This window comes from Nematolebias whitei, chromosome 4 (genome assembly GCF_014905685.2).
Source record: "Nematolebias whitei isolate Nwh7 chromosome 4, NemWhi1, whole genome shotgun sequence".
Taxonomy (NCBI): Eukaryota; Metazoa; Chordata; class Actinopteri; order Cyprinodontiformes; family Rivulidae; genus Nematolebias; species Nematolebias whitei.
The window spans coordinates 22031649-22040431 of NC_056501.1; the positions used below are offsets into that span (position 1 = coordinate 22031649).

At 41.6% G+C, this 8783-nt stretch overlaps 1 protein-coding gene across 1 annotated transcript in view; it reads left to right on the forward strand.

The window, feature by feature from the left end:
* The first annotated feature begins 1031 nt into the window (after positions 1-1031).
* pdgfrb (platelet-derived growth factor receptor, beta polypeptide) overlaps positions 1032-8783 on the forward strand; it is a 41808-nt gene continuing 34056 nt past the window's right edge. Inside the window, exon 1 of the mRNA XM_037675622.1 lies at positions 1032-1167. The gene's annotated coding sequence lies outside the window, so the exon portion shown is untranslated. The remainder of the gene's footprint in view (positions 1168-8783) is intronic.

Below are 8783 nucleotides of genomic sequence, written 5' to 3' on the forward strand. Positions count from 1 at the left end.
TTCTAACAGGCCTTTTAGATTTACCCCTCGCAATTAGAGGAGAACGTGTTACTGTCCAATTTAGCCCCTTTTCCTTCCTCCCCCCACCTCTAAACGCCTGCTTGTTAGAGGGGAGAAGCCTTGATCAGCAGCAGGGTTCGTCCCCTCCTGTCCTGGGAATGGATGAAATTAGGAAGAGAGCCAATATCTGGGAGATGTGTGCATGCATGGGTTTGGATAAAAGAGCAGAAAGAAGAGACAAAAGAAAGGAAAGAGTTTAGCTTTTAATGTGGTAAAGATAAAAATGAAAGGAAATATGACATAGAAGAAGGTTTCTGATTGTTATTTGTGCTTAATAAGTTTTGGGTTTCATTCTAGCTGTGTAACTTCATAAATGGGGGACTTTCCTGAGAAACTGAGACTTCCATGTTTGTTTCCAGGGCTTCACGAGTTCTGCCAAACCTTTCTTTCTTTCTCTCTCTCTCTCTCGCTCTCTGCCTGAAGCTCTCGCTCTTTCTCTTTCTTTTCATTGTGTTTGTTGTTTTTATGGAAGGGATAGACGCAGTCCAGATCACCGTTGCCAGTAGAGACTGTCCCAGTTCACCTCCAGCGGCTCGCCTCTCCTCTCCATTCATAAACAAATCGCTGCAGAGCCTGGGAGCTGTCGCACCTATAACAACAAGCAGAACTTGATTCGTAGTTTTGAAGCTGTCACCTTCTTTCTCTCATTTTCATGAGACTTTAGTCTTGTTGCTTTTTGCTCCTCTCTGTTCACCAACACCCCCTCATCCACCCCCCTCCCTGCCTCATTTCTCAGCCCAGCAGGGCCGGGCCGCTCACACTCTGCTCTCTGGGTGTCAGAGAAGGAGTGTGTGTCTGCCTGCCTCGTCTTTTAAACCTGCACTCTTTCTCTAGGCTTATGTGAGAAAGGAGGGAGACCCCTATAGTGCTGTGATTTGACTAAAGCAACGGCCCGGCTCAGAGCGGGACCTCCTCCTCCCAACGGACTTCTGGGACAGCTCAGATTAACCTCAGCCTCAGAACATCTGAGAGATCTGCACATTTGAAGCAGCAGGTCCTGTGGAGACTTCAGCTGGAAGGCTCTGCTCTGATTTCCGTCGGCTGGCCGGCAACTTTCTCGGACAGAGGGGGGAAGCTCTGATTGGAGCCCGCAGATTGGTGGTGAAGGTAAGGTGGTCCTTATCTCCAAGAGTGTTTTTGTCTGTTGGTCACAGCTGTTTGGCAGATGTTGGAAAAATCTCATCCAGACCACTTTGGGAACTCTGAACATAAATTGAATCGGACTCAAGAAACTTTCCGGTGGTTGTGTTGTGTGTTTGCATCTCTGCCGTGGTGTGTGCGACCTGCATGTGTTTGACTGTGCACACACAAGCACCACAATGAATGTGCCAGAGTGTGAGCAACCTGTTCAAACATCAACACGGCGATGGCTCGCATCTCTGTACACAGACACCGTTTTGTTTGTTGTTTTGTTTTGTTTTACAAAGTGCAGCTTTAACTCTGTTTGTCTTCTCGCTCAGAGACAATGTTTGACAAGGTGTCAAAGAGACACACACTCTGAGGTTTACAGCCTGTTTGTATGTACATGTACGCCACTTTGTGTTTCGCTGCTAAAGAGCGTGTTTATACAACCCTCTTCAGTCACCCTGAAAGAACCAACGATCTTCTCTCTGACAGAATCAGTCTTCTCCAAACAGAAACACGTCTCGACATCAGAGCCAGCATCCATCACCTGCGTCCTCTTGAACTACTAATGAAATCCTTTTCCACTGATCTTACATGCCGGCCTTCTGATCTCCTGTGACTCGGTCGACAAACTCTCTGTTGAATCTTCTCCTCGCAGGAGGTTTTACTACCTGCAGTGAGTTACATCCGAGTCATGGCTGAGAGAGACATGTTCTGGGCATGGCTGTTCCATCTGACATGACACATGCTCTGCACCTGAAAGCCCCAGTAATAAGCAGCCGCTGTGGTCTCCTAACTCCGGTTTGGTTTATTGCTCCTCCACCTCCTGGATGCAGATGTTTCTTGCGCAATGAAAGCGTGTTTTTTGTTCTCAGCTACATGTCAGAGTTTCAGTTTGACACTTTCAAATGCTCTCTGACTCTGTTGTGTATGTCCAAGTGCAGATTAATTGTTCTGGAAAAGCCCTTACTAATGGTGGTCTGGGAGCGTGCTGCATTCATGCCATACTTCTGCACCAGAGCAGCCCAGTTCAAACCGCAGCATTGCTCTGACACTTTTTCACAACAGGGATTTCAAACTGTAACAAGGTTATATATCTTTCCTGAGCGGTGGGGATAATCCTCGCCGTGCGTCAGGCTGCTGGTATGCATTGCAGAGTCTCTGTTCTGGCCTGATGTTATGCAGCCCAGTCGGGTCCGACCTCGTCCTTTACTCATCAGCTGTTTCCTGGCTCTCTCTGCATGCCAGTCACAATGAGAAAATGTGCTTCACATTATGACCAGGCAGAAAACACGCCAGCAGCGGTCTCTTTGGGCTCACATGTGCTCCACAGGACCAATGTGGAAGAGTTTAGGCTCAGCAGAGAGTGTGTTGAAACACACTGATCTCATTGCGTCCTCTGATTTATTCTCTGTTTGACGAGCTGAACTGCTGCTGTTGTATCTAGACCAAAGATTGGGCTTAAATAAATTAAATACCTATTTATAGCTGTGGGTAATTGATACACTCCTTGATGAGTGTGTCTTTACTGACTCATTTCCTTCTGGTCAGTTATTGCTCATCATGGATATTTTTCAAATGAGTTGTTTTTTAACCAAAGGCTCGGCCTCGTGCCCTTTATTGCAAGCTGTTGATCTTTTAGTGCTGCGCTTCGACTATGTTCTTGAGTCGATTAGACGTAATGAAGAGCACTTAGCGGTGCAGCAATAAAACATCTCGTACAGCATCTACCCCCCTCCCTCCCTGATTCCTTCCTTCTTTCCCTCCTCCCGCCCACTCAGGCCAAACTGACAGGCAGCTGCATCTCATCTTTAGTCAGGAAGTGCAGTCAGTCCAACAGGACAAATTGTTCATGTTGCTGCATCTTCACTGTAGTTAAGGAGGACGTCAAAGACAAAAGACATTAAACTGTGTCATTTTCACACAAGTAAAAAGAAAACTGTTTAAATATATGGATACCATGTAGGAAAACGTGAAGCCATGTGTTCATTTACCTTTAAGCGTACTTTAGTCCACTGGTTCCCAAACTTTACAACTTTTGACCCACAGAATAACACCAGCAGAGCTGCGCCCCCTGATCATCTCTAGTTGAAATATATTAGCAAAGTTAATTAATCAATTAAACGAGCAAACATTGGCAAAATATATGAAGAGCTGCCAGTTGTGTTCATGACCAACACTTAGTTCAATATTCAAGGATTCAAGGTTCTTTATTTGTCATTTGCACCACATGGTACATGTGGTGGAATGAAATTGTGTACACAGGGTCTCATCCAACAAAAGTATTGAAATATAAAAGAAAAACAGTGATAAGATCTAAGATATGAACTAAGAAAAACATTAACTAAAAATACACTAAGCACTAATAGGAAAAAAAAAACAATACAACAGCATGAACATGAGTCTGTGGTGATCAGATGAGCACGAATGAACACAGCAGCATTGAAACAGATCAGCAGCAACATGAAACAGATCAGCAGCATGAAACAGATCAGCAGCATGAAACAGATCAGCAGCAACATGATGTGAATCTTAACAGTGATTATTCTGGTTAGAGGTTCATGAGTCTAACAGTCTCAGGGTAGAAGCTGTTCCTCAGTCTAGTGGTTCTACACTTAATGCTCCTTAACCTCCTTCCTGAGGGGAGCGGGGCAAAAAGTGTGTGTGCTGGGTGAGTGGAGTCCTTCATGATGCAGGTGGCCCTCTTCCTACATCTGGGGGTGTAGATGTCTGTGATGGTGGGGAGACTGACTCCATCAGTCTTCTGTGCAGCCTTCACCACTCTCTGCAAAGCTTTTCTTTCTGCAGCTGTGCAGCCTCCATGCCACACGTTGATTATGGGACCTCATTAGAATATTTTGTTTTATGTCACTTAAATTCTTCTAGACATGTATTTTGTCTTTTCATATACCCACTACTTTACAAAAAGTATTAGTAAAAATGATGTTTTTATCATTCATAATTAAAATTTATGATCATATAATAATTAGTCGTTTGTTGTTAATGATTTAATGTCAATAAACATGTATTATTTATGAAATGTTGCAATGTACCGGTAATACGCCTATTATTAACATTTTGTTATAAGTAATGTGTCCTTTAATCAGTTTGTAACTTACTTAAAACTTATTTATTTATTACGACTGTTCCCTGACACATTAACTCACAATTTTCAAAGCTAGAAAACTTCTGTTCTTTGTGCTCATCCTATCACTTGAAAATTGTCAATGAAATTTTAGCACAATAAACGTTAAACATATTTTGAACCTTAATGCAGCAACAATTACCACATAATGGTGTGAAGATGTTAATGCAGCAATCATTCTCTCTCCGTCATGTGTGAGCTGCTCTGAATGGTTATGTATGTTAGTGTTCATGTTAATCTGCCTTAAAGCCAAGACCAAGCAGACCCCGAGCATTACCTGCAGCAAATAAAACATATCTGGTAACTAGAAACCTTCAGCATGAAAAGGACTACACCAACCAAAACTTGTCTTTTGAACCAAAGTTTGAATTGTTTTGGCGTTTCTGTTCCAGAAATCTGCCAAACTAACTCTGAACAGCAAACAGGAAGTTTGGGTCTCCATCGGACTCTTTTCTCTCTGGGGGTTTTGCCGTCCACGCCAACAAAAACAGATTGGAAGTGGTGACACAGAGCAATGGGAGAGGAGGACAAAGGAAAACAGCACACTGCTTTCACAATATAAAAATATTCTGTGCAGCTAAAAGCAGAGAACAAGTTCAATTTTTAGTGCCGGCCACCAAAAGCAGTGAGAGGGCTCATGTTTTAGTCTATATGTGTGTGTTTGTGTGTCTGTCTGTTAACAAAACTTTCATAAACAAATTTTAATGAATCTTTCAGAAGGTAGTCACTACTAAAGTTTTTGGAGCCAACCCAATTCTAAATTACCTTAAAAAACAACAACGCCTCTAACTGTGTGAATGTTACAGATATTTAAACTTTTGTCTTATAGTAGCTAAGACTGATCCTCAAAACAAATCCTGAGTTCTGACAGATTGCACAAGATCTTTGTTTAAAATTTACTATTTAAAGTCAACTTTGTTAGCAAAATATCTCATGTTTTTGGATTTTATTGACATGCTCAGGAAATCACTAATCATTGCATTTTTACTTCTACGACTGATTGTGTTGGAGCCAGCCCAATTCAAGATGGCCGCCACAGCTAATCAAACATAGCCAAAGTAAAAATGACTAAGTCTGTAGGTTTTACACAAACTGAGATAAAATTTGAAAAGGTAGTACAGTACTCTCTCGTTTATCGCGGGGGTTCCGTTCTTAGTCCACGCGCAATAAGTGAAAAACCGCGAAGTAGGAATAGTAGTATTAGAAAGTAGTAGTTTATTTTAGTTTAGTTATATATATATATATATATATATATATATATATATATATATATATATAAAAAAAAAAAAAAAAAAAAATATATATATATATATATATAGATATATATATATGCATTTTAAACCCTTCCCACAGCGCTCTTGGCCACACCCACTTCTCCGCCACAGAGCAGGTGGCGATCGACATGCTGAAGGAAGGAGCTTCTCCCTGCACATGTGGACTGCACGCAGGTGCTAAATAATTTAAGGTAATTTATTTTAAATTTAAAAATCCATGCCGATATTGCAGCTCATCCATCAATCAACCAATTGTGTATCATGTCCAATCTTATTTTGAAAAACCACGAAAGAGCGAGTCCACAAAAGTCAAACAGTGAAGTAGCGAGGGACTGCTGTAGTTGAGTGATTCTCAACACATACTCTGAACATGCTGCTGATCTCTTGCCTTTATGTTGCTGTATTCATACCCATCTACTCACTACAGACTCATGTTCGGGCTGCTGTTTAATGTACCGTATTATTTTACATTATTAGTGTTTAGCGTATATCCTAGATCTTTTAGTGTCTTGTTTAGCGTTCATTTAGTGTATATCTTAGATCCTTATGTATTGTTTCTTTTTATACTTTATATTTTTGCTATTTTGGGGTGTAACCAGGACGCTGAGTGCACCTCATGTATCACATGTGATGCGAATGACAATAAAGAACCTTGAATAATGTTGCTATATTGCTTGGGATGAGATTATTTTTGAGGTTTTGACCAAAAACAGCTAACAACACTGTCATTTCAACACACAAAAACACAGATTTTATAAAGGATTTGCGATTCTCCGTAGACTCTACATCTATTTACCTCTTTGCAAACGTTTAAGGGAACAAACAGAATTTAAAGCCAATTAGTTTTAATTGTATTCAGCTGTTTCGGTTTGTGCTGCTTTGGTGTGTGGGTGTGCGCAGAGGGGGCACACTTAATTTCTCTTGGGGCTGGGGGTCTTATTGCTTTCTAGTTTTGTAGAGATGGTCAGCATCCAGAAAGAAGAAGAAGAAGGGGGAAAACTGGAGGATGTGATGTCACTGATGATAAATATTTCCATGAGTATTTGTCACTAAAATATAGTCCCAAGATTTTACTGCTTACAACCAGAGAAATTATAAAAATTATTTCTTTTTAGTTTTTAATTCTTTTTCCCTTTATTAAAGATCCCAGTTCAGTGAAGTTTAGATCATCGAGCTGATATGTAACAGTTGCCACATCTTAAGATACCACTCTGCAGCCAGAAGCTCTTTACATTACCCCCTTCTCCCAGTTCCCCCACCACTACAAACGACATTTACAGCTCTGTTTGAAAGGCAGCTAACCAAAATCTGCAGTTTTTCCAAACATGTGTTTCTTCTGCGTGAACACAGAGCCTCTTTGGTTTCAGAGACCAGACCTCACATGCTCTGTATCCAAATACAAAAGCCAACAAGACGCGATTTACAACAAGAATAACAGCATATCTGTTTTTAGTGCTGATAATGCAAACTCGAGATGGCTTCGGTGCAGCGTCAGCCTCTTCAGTTACAACGCCTGAGCGTTTTTCTCCGACGCTGAGCCTTTTAAAGTTCAGTGTCCAGCCGTGTAACTGAAATCCAACTCCGGGTCAACACAACTGTGTCACAAATCTTCACCAACTATTTCTGTCAGATATTATCATAATAGACAAAGACCTATTTACAGCATCTGACTAGCTCAAGAATGTTCCAAGTTTGGCAGAAAATGTTCAAGTAGCAGATCTTTTAATACAAAATGGAGATCTTTTAAGACTGGAATGCAGCCCTGATTTTGGAAAAAGTTTGGTCGTTGTGTAAAAAGCAGAATAGTGAACATGTCAGATGTTTACACAAAGAAATGTTACCATCCCCCCCCCCCCCCCCCCCCGAAATTTAAGGTTTGACGGCAACAACACATCTCATAAAAGTTGGAAATCTCAGTGTACAATTAGTTTTTAACTGGATTTCACAATGTCCATCCATCCATCCATTATCTTTACCTGCTTCTTCTTTTTCAGGTCACGGGGGTCACCGGTACCCATATCCATCTATCACTGTGTGAGGGGCGGGGGACACCCTGGACAGGTCTCCAGTCCATCACAGGGACGCATAGAGACAAATGAGTCAAACAACCATTCACTCTCTCACTCACACCTAGAGACAATTTAGAGTTACCAATCAGCCTAACATGCATGTTTTTGGTCTGTGGGAGGAAACCGGAGTACCCGGAGAAAACCCACGCATGCATGGAGAGAACATACAAACTCCACCCAGAAAGATCCCCAGCTGAGATTTGAACCAGGGCAACATGCTTGCTGAGAGGCAGCAGCTCTACCAACTGCGCCACCGTGCTTCTGCACTATGTATGTTTCACTACATACACAATGCGCATACATACTGTAAGAGGAGAGGGACCATCTAGGTTGATATCATATTCAAAAGCCCGTCTCTCTGATGCTATGGGGGTACATTAATGCCTCTGTTGAAAGCTGCTTACACATTTGAAAATGCATCATGAAGAGAGAAATGTATTTACAGGTTTAAGAACATATATGCTCCCATCCAGGCCACATCTTTTTCAGGGAAGGCTTTGCATATTTCAGCAAGACGTTGCATTATCGAATACTGCATCCATTGCAACAGCTTGAGCAGGGGTCTACAACCTTTAAAATCGAAAGAGCCATTTCTGCCCCTTCATTCACTAAATTAAACGTGTCCGGAGCTGCAAAATCTGCTCCAATTGTCATTATCAACTGATGGCCCATGGGCCACTTTAAGTTTGTTAGAGGGGGATTTTCTGGCCAGTAGACGTGGAATTATAAAACTAAAAACATCTAATCTCAGTGGTTAGCACTGTTTCCTCACAGCAAGAAGATCCTGGGTTCAATCCCTGGTTGGACCTGGGGTCTTTCTGTGTGGAGTTTGCATGTTCTTCTTGTGCTTGCGTGGGTTTTCTCCGGGTACTCCGGTTTCCTCCCACAGACCAAAAACATGCATGTTAGTCTGCCTTCAGGCCCAGGCCTCTTGCAAAAGAGATCTGTGATCTCAGTGGGATTTGCCTGGTTAAATAAAGGTTAATAATAAATAAAAACATCTGATTATAAACATTTATTGATATTTTTACATTTTAGACAAAATAAAAGACAGGATTCCATCCATCCATCCATCCATCCATCCATCCATCCATCCATCCATCCATCCAT